Raw genomic sequence first — 12992 nt, 5'->3', positions numbered from 1 at the left:
GCTCTTCAGACACACATGAAGAGAAGAATATTCAAAGAAATGATAATAACATATGATGTTATCAGAATCTAGTGACCTTGATGTGGGAATTGATGTTAAGCTTTCATTTTGCTGCTGACGAAGAAGATGGAGGCTTCTTGTGGTGGTTTTCGGAGATCTTATGCCAATTTCTGAGTAAAGCAGTATTTTGAAAGGGATTATGGCGAAGAACGTGGAACTGAGATGGATATGTACCTGGTTGAGGTCATTGGTTGTAGAAGAGAGACACATATGACGATTCTGACAGCAATACGGACTTCGGGTTGGGAATGTTCTACTTGGTATGTGAACCTGAAAATCAGGTCGCAATGGGTGACTGACGGATGGGAGGATTTCCTGGAAAAAGCGCGCAAGAATTATGGTGGCAGAGTGGTTGCAGATTCGATGAGCTTTTATGGTCGATATGTCTGGGTCTGAATTCAGTTCCCGGTCTAACTCCTCTTTAGTGATCCTTGGGTGAACCACTTTGACCACGCCAGTGAAAGTCGGAGAGCAGTGGATGGGATTAGGTTTTCTGGGATATGGGGTGCGAGAGGGATCAAGCAAACACAGTGATCAAAGGCTATGGCAGAGAGTTTGCCCATTAGGTGGAAACGGAATTTGGGATTTGTGGATTTTATAATCATGGAGTTTACCCGGTGGATGATTTATGTTATGATGACGAAGAGGTCAATTCCATTCGTTCTGTTGCTTCAGAATTTTGTGACGTATTTTGGGTTTCATGAATTTGGTAGGTACGTGGGCTGTGGCGATATGGCTTATCTACAGCATTCTCAAACTGAAATGAAAGTGACATGATGAAGGCAGCTGATGTAGCAGTGGCTGCTGCTGAGGTTGGTGCAGATGAAAGAATTGAAGTTGTGGCAAGTGCAGCATGTAAACCTTCCGATGCACTACAGTTTTCAGCTGTAGTAATCCTTGCTACTCCTACATGTTTCCTAGGTCTTGTACATTACTGTATCCTACCATCCATTATTTCGTCTCCGTCTTTTCATATTTCCTGGAACCTAGAAAAACTTCCTTGATCCACTTACCATCCATTAACCTGGTTACATGTTCTATGCACCACCATTTAATTTTCATTTAAATGACAACTACATAATCCATTCCAATATCCATCGATATTTCCTTGTCTGTTCCATTATTCCCATATATACAACTGTCTACTGCTAAGCAACGTGTATTTATTGAATGGTTTCCGCAATAAAAGTCCTTGTCTTCCTGCTGTGAGTCGGAAATGGAAGCAGGGACTGATTGCTTATTTTCCATCTCAGACATACCACATACTTTACAGAAAGCACGACTGCCAGTTTTAACTCTTCTCTTTATTTTTCCTGTTCATCTAGTTGTCTGCAAATGCCCTAAATGCAGAATCTTATCAACAGGTTCTATGATTCCACAGTTAATTGTACTTTCTTTTCAATGTGTTGTTTGTACATCGTCGTAAGTTTTCAGGCCCGATGGATACTTTTATATCTCTGCACATTCCAAGTATTATTCGTGGTTATCTGTGCCTACCTTGGTTAGGAACCTTCTGAAGAATTCCTTGATCGTGTCAATTCATTCCACACTTCATATGGACATCCTTGAGTTTCCCCTGTTGAACATTCTTCTATAAATACGATTTTTTTCCAATTCAGAGTACTCGTAAAGCAGCCGCTGGTACTCGTCTACCAATAACACAAAATGAGAGTCTCTACGCATCTCGAACCTTAGACCAACTCGCGTCCACATAATTCAACATGTCATAAAATTAATTGAGTTACTCCTTCTGTTTCACAGGTTTCATAAGTTTCGTTTTCTGTGCCGAGCCTCGTTTCGTGCCTAAGCTACTGCAACTGATAATCGACTCTCGTTCCACAATATTTCTATCAAGAAAAAATTGGGTAAAGTCTTTCTTTAAATTTTTTTTAAACTCTAAAATAATTTGCCCATTATACGTGCAAAAGGAGATTCCGGTGGGTAAATAACTGCCAACAGAAGCATTTTAAAATGTAACTAACATTTAAGGAGCTGCGGTCACTATCAGATGGCTGGTATATGTTACCGCAGGCACGTACAGATAACCTAACACTGTATTTGATAGTGAAGACAAGTATGAAATGTCCAGAGTATGACTACGTATATGCGGTGTGCGTACTGTAAGATCTTCAGAACACACACCATCAAATTATTTGATTTGTCGCTCTAACGAAGAGTGTCAGCAATATGTCTCGTGGTCTTATCGTGGCGTGTTTATCTTCTGCCGTTAGGTTCAAATGGCTCTGAGCACTATGGGACTTAACATCTATGGTCATCAGTCCCCTAGAACTTAGAACTACTTAAACCTAACTAACCTAAGAACATCACACAACACCCAGTCATCACGAGGCAGAGAAAATCTCTGACCCCGCCGGGAAACGAACCCGGGAACCCGGGCGTGGGAAGCGAGAACGTAGCGCACGACCACGAGCTGCGGACTGCCGTTAGGTCAGACGATATAAATGCCACTTGCACACTTAGAGTAGCATTGACGGTGACCAACTTTAAACAGAACTTGATTAATTTCACACACATTTATTAAAATAATAACAAGCATAAAAATTACCTAACTTCGTTCTGAATGCTATTTACAATTGACAATCTGAGTTTCCTTTGGTATTCGTACGTTAATCTTATTTTCACATCTATGTCTGATACTTGACAAAAGTGTCTATACATTTATCTTCATGGCTATGTACAGGAATATGGTAATCTTATTAGGCGCAGACTGAAACTTGACAATAGACTGGTACAGACAAATGTAGAACTCGTACAGACTGGTGCAGACAAATGCAGACTGACTACTCGGAGGTCTGTACACTCGTCATAATACCTCGCGCGTTCATGTATCACTGCGTGAGTGTGATCTGCGAGGAGAAAAGGTTCTACGTTGGCAGCAATCTCATTGGCTGCGTTACATATTAATATGCGGATCGGCGGAAGCAGAATTTGGTCCGTCTCTATGGCAGCGTCATCTCGTAGTGCGGAGACGAACGAGCGCTGCTCCTGCGCTGTTGTGCTTAGCGAGGCGCGCTCTAGTGGGAAAGTTATGTATGCACTGACTATGCGGAACTATGTACACAACAGTATACGCACTACAAGAGGCCCTTATACAAAACAGAATCACTTACCCACACGAAGTGCACACTAAGTGTGAAGAGGTGTTTTGTAACACCACCGCTGGTCTACTGGCGAGAATTTCAGATCAGGAGTGGGGTTAATGATAGGTAGACTTCACTGGCGTTCCATTTATTAATATCTTCCTGTCACTTACGATACACAAAAACAGCGGACCACACTTTAAACAGTATTAATTCCGTAATAATAATTTGAGCCCAGAGCCACATATATGCTATGGACTTTGCGCAACCGTGTCGTTTTGTAGTCTGCCGGCGACCATACAATAATAATACTCTACTATACTATAATAATTATTGTTTGCTGTTTACTTTGTAACAGCTGGGTTCAATTAAACTGCAATCTGAGTTAAATAGCAACACTGTATATTCATTTGGTAGGGTGGAGTCTATATGATCCTTACACGTTCATAATGTTACACACAGAGTTGTCGTAACTTATGGCCCTTAGCCTATGACTCTTGGTATGTTATTAATAGATACCTCTGTCGTTTCAAAAAAAAATGACTGCATGTTAACTGTAACACATTCTCAAAACAGACACATGTAGAGCATGTCTCCAAGCTCTAAACACATATTACAGACTTCAGTACGTGCTCCATTTTGACACAGTGAATGTCAGTACGATAGTCAAACCCCTGCCACACACGTCCTAAGACGTCAAAATCGACAGCAGAGACCGCATTAGTCATCCTTCCTTGGAACTCAGTGGCAGTGGAACCAGGATATATTGCTGTAAGCAGCAGTCACTTCATCACAGCTGACAGTGGGGCCACAGAACGTGAGGAGAGTCTTACTGGGTAGCAAGCCAACACTGCGGCAGTTTGACACTGAAGTTATCACGAACGCCCGAATGAAATTGTGATGGACCACCAGCTTGTTGAAGAATTGAGTATCAACTATCTTCCTGTATTGTAGCATAAGCAATCGCTGCAGCATCGGTACACGAAACCAGTCACAGTTTTCATTGTAAAGAAAACTGGTCCGTTTACATACTGAAGATAAAATGGCACGAAAGACATTAACTTTAAGTGAATTACAGATGCGTTTCATAATTTCTGTGGCCCAAACACGCACCTTATGACAATTATTTTTTCCAGATACATGAAAGATGGATTTATCACTGAAAACCATTTCTGTGAGGTCCTTTGCCCACTGCATGTCATTATAAAAGTTAGAGCGAAGCTCATAGCCCTATTAGTCTGCGTTTATAACGACTGCACCTGGTGTGGGTTTAGACACACATGTTTACGTATAATGCTCTAGAGAGTTAACTACGGTATCTGCATCTCAATGCAGACACGTGTCGTCAGCTTCTTCGTTCAGCTGATGAACGATTCCAGAATACGCTCCACCTTCACTGCTGACAGTCCCAACCGGACACTTTTCTACATTCTAAATAAACAACCAGTTTCACGGAATGTGTTGTACCACTCTTGGATTGTTTTGCCTGCTGCGGCTTTTACCCGCTAATGTTGTATGAAATCGTCGCTGAACCGTTATAACTGACTCACATTTAGCGAAATGAAGGACGCAAAACGCACGCGTCGCACCATTATACGCCATGACCGCTGATATGTGTCAGTTTCCTGACTGTCTTGAAGTTTTTGCGTATTTGTCTTCTGAAACGTCGGAGGAACTAATGGAGAACCCTGTGTTATTTTAATGTAAAAAAAATAGAAAATGTAATGAGCTATTAAGAATGAAGAATACCAGTAGTAATATGTCCATGGGCCCTTCCACCCACTTTGAACTTCAAACATATGGTGAAGGTCATAAAGGCAATCGCATAAACATAATATGAACAACTATGACATGACAGTCCAACCCCTCCTTGTTTGTGATGTACTCATTCTTATCAGTGACATCATCATTATCAGTCATGTTGTCAAGCCATGACCACTCACCCCTCTCCCTCCCCCTTCCCCCCTCCACCATCTCCTTCACCGTTCTATCCTCCCTCTCCATGCTCCCACTCCAGCACTCTGGTGAATCACAGCCTACTATTAAAATAAAACAGCAAATCAAAATCGCATTTGGTCGAACTGGCCCAGCTGTGGTTTGTCACCCATCCATTCGTGCCCAGTATTTTAACCACCATTAAAGCGAAACAGACAATCACATTATAATCCTATCATGGCCTACTATTAAAATAAAACAGCAAATCAAAATCGCATTTGGTCGAAGTGGCCCAGCTGTGGTTTGTCACCCCTCCACTCGTGCCCAGTATTTTAACCACCATTAAAGCGAAACAGACAATCACATTATAATCCTATCATGGCTGTGCGCAAAAATATCCGAGCGACCTGAATTACATATCTGAAACTTACGTTGCAGCATTTCGTTATCTATAAACACGTAATGAAATGTGTAAAATGGTGCCAGATTACAAAAATATTGTCAACTACATTTTCATCCCTGAAAAAAGAAATGGACTGTCTCGCCAGCTGCGTTTGTAAATTTCATTGAAACTATATATAATTTACTACCCAATATTAGCACCAATGTAAAATATACTATCCATAAATAGATTAAAACCAACATTTTATTATCTGATGTAATTAACAAATTAGTTATATATTGTTGTAAATGAAGAATTTTACTTAAACAAAATTCATAAACATTTCAGAGACGTGAAATAAAGTCAGCTGCTAGATTATGTTACTGTTACTTGTCGTCATCAACAGATGGATGGAGTTGTAAACATCCAAAGTTCGATTCTGTGCCACACCCTACTAGCACAATGGACCTTCACGTGAATTATTTTCCAGGTTTATGAAACTTGTCAAGTGTCGCAATGTTAATTCAACGTTCAAAACGCCTGCAAAAATACGTCAGTGATGAGAAAAGTGCAATGTTAATGTCAAGTATCACAAACATATATTCCACATACATATATGCAAAATTGGTTCTAAAACATCATTCTGAACTCTGAAGTGTACGTCTCAATGTTATTTTCGTGCCTGAACAGACGAGGCAAAAGAAAATGGAAACAGACAGTTGACGTTCTAAATTAAGCAAAAAATATCGAAACTAACCTAATCGTGCTGAAAACAAATGTTGGCTAAAATATAGCGCAAAAACAGAAATAAATGAACTTTCCAAATGTGATTATTTAGGACTTCTCTTGGTTTAATAACCTCGTATTCAGAATTTATGACGTCTATGGCTGTCAACAGGAAGGTGGGGCTACTGGCTCCCTGCTGGAGGGGGGTGGAGGCCCTTACGACTTGTTGCTAAAACCCTCTATTAACACTCATACACAAATGAAAATCAGTATGTTTGCAGCAGGAAGGCAGGAGGTGGCGGGCGATAACACTGGGATCCGAGGACACTAACGCGGACGCACTGACACAGATGTTCCTCGACGACGGCAGCCTACAGATTTTGTCACCGCTGCTTTGCTTTGGATGGTTGCTGGCTACGTCAGGGTGGGAGAGCGGCGACCGGTGGCCAGGGATAAGCAGGCTTGCCCGGTGGGACTGCCCCGCAAGTTGAACATGGGCCCTTCACGCTTGAGGAGTGGCGAGCTGGCCGGATCTGTCTGTGTGTCTTGGACCGTGCGGCGATGGCTGAGGGCTGGGTACCAGAAGCTCAGGCAATCAGCCAGCACTTCGTTGTTTGCATCCTGGAGAAATCAGTGGGGGCTGTGTCATGAGTGGCACAGGATGAGCATCATTCCAGCTGGCTCTGGTGGCGTAGATACAGCTACCTGGTACTGATGATGTGAGGGAGGCTGGGTTTTTCGTGTCACATCGAAACGTCCGGAAAAGGGCCAGTGTTCTAGGTCAGAGTATCGTCGCTTGGAAGGAGGTCAACGTGAAAGTGGCCCAATAGCAAAAGGGTGTGTTGACAGAGTCTTTGTCTGTGACACTGCTCTAGTTATGACTCTGGACTGCCACTATATTTTTTCTGTCCTATTTATAAGAGTCTAGCTGTAACAGAGATATTGATGAATCTATTATTGTACATTCTCCTGTACGAATTCGGAGTAAACACTTCTTGCATTAATTTTCTTCGTGGTATGTCCTTCTTCTCTTTTTATATTACATTATGTATACTAGCCCACTTTCGCGATGCTCTAACACCGAATTTCTATTTCCGATCCTGTTTTTTTCCTTCTTGGAAACCTTTACTTCTCACAGTGAGTTTCTGTCCTTCACTGTTACCGACTGACTAATATCATCCTGCAGGTTAAAGGAAGATAAGAAAAGGACTTGGGAAATTCTACATCTCTAGACAAAACTTATTATTGTTAGAATCAGACAGGCAACTGACGTGGACATTCCTAAGGTGATGAGTCTGTGGTGATGCTCTATTGTCTTTTTCACATGACCGAGCCCGTGCTCCGTCATTACGCACTCATTTTGAGCGGCCATCTCCTGATCTCTGAAAACCGGTCCTGGGTTGGGTCTGGGCCACTCCCAACTGGAAATTCCTTGGTATTTTTACCTGTCCTTTTCGTGCCCTAACGGTCCAGGAATGGGTCTGAATAACCGCAGCACATCCTGCTTCACTTGCTTAGTGATGACTGGGTGTTGTGTGATGTCCTTAGGTTAGTTAGGTTTAAGTAGTTCTAAGTTCTAGGGGACTGATGACCATAGCTGTTAAGTCCCATATTGCTCAGAGCCATTTTTGAACTTGCTTAGTTTTAAATTTCAATTTCGTGTTGTCTCCTACCACTTCCCTTCTGTCTCTGAAACGAACTCCCAGCAGTTGAGACAGAGCATCTGGTTCACCCTGAAACGGAGGAATTCTTTCTACATGTTTCATTATGCTTCGGGTCGGAAGTTATAGTTTGATGTTCACTGTAGACATCATGTTGCCCACTTTACTCCCTTTGAGCAAGTAAGGGTTATATAAGATTACCCACTGCCCAACATTGTACAAAGGCAATTTTGCCTTCTTATTATGGATGGCTTCTAGCCATTCTACAGCTTCTATATTCGTATTTTTAACTAGGCCCCAGTTAGTTTTTAACCTTTCAGCACAATTTCTAAAGGAGGAAATATCGTCTCTTGGGCTACGTTTGCGCAATTCGAAAGAGGAGAGCATTTTTGGACCAAAGCAACCTTGTCTGTTGACAGCCCATACTTTTACGAATCTTCGAATTATACACTGCTACAACACATGGTAAATGTGGTAGTTAAGCATCTCAATGCTTTTGGCTGCTATTTATGTAATAGCATTTTTTCCTTTCGTTTGGTGTATCCTTTCAGTCCTGTCTTTTGTTTGTGCGCATAGGGCACTAGTTCACGACTTATTTACGCGTAAAAATAGACACTACTGCTTCAGTAACTCAGCAATACAGTTCGTGCCTTAATCGGTTATTATGGTCTCTGGTGACTTGAAATTCATTATGTTTTGGTCAACCATAGCATCTTGCTTCCTCACTGGTCACCAGTAACTTACTGCAACGTGGCACTCTGTGTCTCTTCGCGCACCATACTTGGCCAAACCGGAATCTTGAGCCTGCCTCAATACTTTGTTCTGTAAATCTGCTGGCACAGCTCAGTGGTGGAATTCCCTTGTCTGCTTATACAGCACTCCATCATCACACTGAACTGCACTTGTCTCACAAACTGCTGACAGACTGGACAGCAGCTTGAGCTTTGGACCATTCTTCTGCACTCACCCCAATACATTCTATGGAGCGTATTTTGCAACTAAGTCCATCTGTGTTACCATGACATTTCCATGGATGGTGTGCCGCCTCAGTTACAAATAAAACCATTGCATCAAACAAGCAGTTGGACCTTTTACTCCCATTTCTGAGCTGTGCGGCCTGCTATGACCTTAAAATGTCATCCATGCAGATAAAAACAGAAAAAAGCCAAAAATTAGCAAGAGCATTTCCTTTGCAGTAGCTGAATCGTTTTTCTTCGTCTCATTTAGTTGTATAGAAGCATGGGCTACTGCATATTATTTCCTTTCTACTTCTTGGCCTTAAACACAGCCTAGACAATAATTGCTCTAGTCAGATGACAATATAATCTGTTTCTGATAGGGAAAGTGGAGACAGGACCGGTGGCCAATAAATGTGATGGTTCAAATACTGCTTCGCAATCTGTAGTCCATTGGAACCTGGTTCTTTTCTTTAATAAATTCTTAAGGGGTGTTGCTACCTCTGCAAATTTTTGGAATACATTTTATAACCGTGAATGACATACGCAAATACTGGTAATGACAAAATTGAACAAAAAACGCTGTTTTAGGTCCATCCTCCAGTGCCGCATCTAACTGGTGGTACCCACTTCATTAATACATGGTGGTAAAATAACAGCATTGCTCCCGACTGTCCAAGGACTTCGTACTGTACACGATATGTAAACGTATGTAACTGTCCATTAGCCTAAAAATCCATTGTCGCAATACAATCTATGAGCCTTCTCACAATATGGGATTTCTTTGGAACAATGGCTGCAGATGCCGTCCAGGGACTAGTGCTTTCTTCTACAATTCTATCCCGGAGCTGTTGATCAATACCCTGGTTGTAGATGGTGTGGGACTTCTTAAGATTTTTTGAATACAGGCAGCTTGTACCCACTCGGAATTCTGTACTGCAATAGTAATAGGGTCCAGGCAGGTTAAATAATTCCGCGTATTCCTCCAATAACCTGTCCGTATCCACTCTATCACATCAGTCAGATGCGGCACCTGCCCCCTTGATGTGTTTAATTCGATAAACTGACCTGGTGTCGAGTATTCTACACCGAAATCCCTATTCAAATCATTCTCCTGTAACATTTCCAAGTTAGTTATTGGTGCACCTCTTGACAGCTTCATATCTTCTGCACTTACATTGTATACACTGTGAGAACTACTCTGTTTCTGTCAACTTCCTGCACAAAGGATAAACTACTCCATATGAAACATTGTGACTGATCCAGTTCCTCGTTTCTTGGAAAGGACTCTACAATTCATAGAGCATGAATTGGGGATCAGCTCCTAACCACAGCAGCCCGCACATATTATATACAGCAAGTCGAGTCTAAGAGACCGTGTGCACAATACAACTAGGCGACCTGATGGTTCTTTGAGGAGTGAAACCCAGGCAGAACAGTGTTTCACATAGCTCCACTGCGCACTATCTTAGATCGACTTCAGTGCGATATTCATCCAGGAAGTCTAGCCCAAGAATGAAGTCGTAGCTCATGCGTAGTGGGCACCGCCCCCAGTCCCGTTTATCGGAGGAGCACGAGTGTTACCATTATTTCACCTTCCACACGCCTACGGGCAATTTCTAAAGGACTACCGCATCTGTTTTCACCTTTGACACTGTGGTTTCCTACAAAACCCTTGTATTAAGGACTACTCGCCTCTCTCTCGGCCTAGTCTCATCTGCTACTGCTGCCACATTTACTACTGCTTTGTCAAAGGGTTTCGGGGATTAAATGCGCACTTTTCGCTACATTCCAGCATGTAAACCCCGCAAAAATGCATAAACTGCACTTTGTTCGTTTTTTTTTTCACCAATTCGTATATAGCAACACTGATTTTCCTGATGTGGTCTACAAGCTTACTACCGATTCCCCTTGTTTTTGAACTATACCATTAAATTGTTCCTGATAATACCTAGAAGTATTCTCTCTTTTGTAACGATTCACTAACACTTTCTGATAGTCTGCAAAGAATTGATCATCCTGTAACTTCTCACTGCACATGAAATACGTTCTAGCATCCCTCGCAAATTTTAAACAACCAGCACTTAGCAGCTGCTCGCTACTACACTTGTATAATATCGCTGCCGTATGCAAACTAAAAAAGACAGAGACAATTTCCCCAGATTAACCAGAAAATGGGGCTATCAGTGAGGCATTACAAGCATAACGTTTGGGTGGAGACACACTAGAAGTTGACTTTCACCCTTTTAAAGAACTATTTTCCTATGCAAAACTTTATTACCATCTTGTACTTTAGCTACATCAAGCAAATACTGAATCGTCTCCTGGGTTGGTGCTCTTGTACCAACACACATTTTGATTACTATCACTACAAACATACAGTACACCCGAACGGAAAAGAAAGGAAAGGAAGAAACAGAACCAGACAGGTCTAAACAACTTAAAGTTGGCATTTACTTGAAATATTTCGCGGATTACCGTCGCTGATACATCCTTTCCAGTTTTGCCTTTCGTTGGTACACGATTACAACCTTCGACATCTCTTCTGACACAAAATGTAATAGCTGCCGATAGGAAGGCGTGGATGAGTGGCTGCCTGCCGAAGGTGCGTGGGAGTACAGAGAACGCACGCAGAAAATTTGTAGCTAAAATCTTAATTAATAATGTAAAACAGTGTGACAGTAACAGGCAGACAGGAGGCGTCGGGCGGTCACCCTCACACCTGAGAATTCTCGCACAGGTGAGCCAGTGCAGGCGTTCCTCGAGGACGGCAGCCTACAGCTTTTGTTTAAATGCGGCACGTGGCTACTAGCTGTGTCAGGATAGCGAAGCGGCGACCAGTGGCCAGGGAAAGGTGCTCTCAATGGTTATATTTATGAAGTCTGATAATGAGATGTTTTCTGGGATGATCAAGTTTTTCAAACAGGTTCACTGTAATAGCCGAAATGCAACTTCACCAGCAACAGGGTGCCCTAGTCCAGTTAATAAGATAAATGTTTAACGAATTTATACGTGAGAACGGATAACGACATACGCAGTAACCTTACATCGACAAGGGGTTGTCCTAAAACATTTTATTTTAACCTACGCTGATCAATATCCAATGAATTGGCATTCTTTTGTAGGAACATCTAGCGTGTAAAATCAATGCGTTTTAAGGCTATCTGGTGTGGGATCATGAAGCCAAATGGATATTCGAGACATCCCATACAAGATGTATGAAGGAATACAAGGCAGATAGTGTGAAACTCGAACCACAGCCGTTAATATAAATTTAAATTGATCTCTACGTGGAATGAAATAATCAACTGTTCCGTAACACTGGCCGCTTGCACCTCTTAGTTATGCATAGTCATTCACACTACCACAGTGCTACTGGGATCTCAGGATAGGCACATGGATACCAGTTGGCAGAAGAAAAACAGTCTTTCTTACTCGTATTCAACAAATGGAACTAAAAAAGGAGTGTTCTCTTTTACAAATAGGACTCAGGATAACACAACAATACAGTCAGCAGAGAAGCTGGACTGTAGGTGCCAAGACATGATAAATTTAATTAATTCAAAAAACAAGAAATTTGATTAAAATTGGTTATGGATATTGGTATTAAAATAGACTCAGAAATTTGAGCCCTATTCATTAAGAAACACTGTTGACGACTACATCCACTGTGATGGAATAAACAAACTCAGCAAAAAATTGTTAATTTCATATCTTAGGATGAAATAAAAACTGATCTTGTATCCAGGTATTAGCCAGGCTCAGAATGTTGAGTTCTTTGCTTTTAACAACACTATTAAAGCCTACTGACATTTTGGTGGACATGCAGGTGGACATAAGCAAACTGAAAAACAGAGATGCTAATAGTTTCAGCACAAAATTAGGTTAAAATGGAAATACACACCGTGAAAAACAGATTAACTTATTACTGACTTAAAAACACACAATACGATCTCTAACACTGTTGGACTAAACAAGAGATCGACACAAAGACACAGTGTTTAAGTTCCTTAATTCACGAAACTATAGTAAAGTTACTTTCAAAATCGTTAAAAACTGGGATCAGGCCGCTGAGGTCGTCGGTCCCTAGGCTTACACACTACTTAATCTAACATAAACTAACTTAAGCTAACGAAAATACACACACACACATACACACATATGCCCGAGG

The sequence above is a fragment of the Schistocerca gregaria genome, chromosome 5 (genome assembly GCF_023897955.1).
Source record: "Schistocerca gregaria isolate iqSchGreg1 chromosome 5, iqSchGreg1.2, whole genome shotgun sequence".
In the NCBI taxonomy this organism is placed as follows: Eukaryota; Metazoa; Arthropoda; class Insecta; order Orthoptera; family Acrididae; genus Schistocerca; species Schistocerca gregaria.
This window is presented reverse-complemented; position numbering follows the sequence as displayed.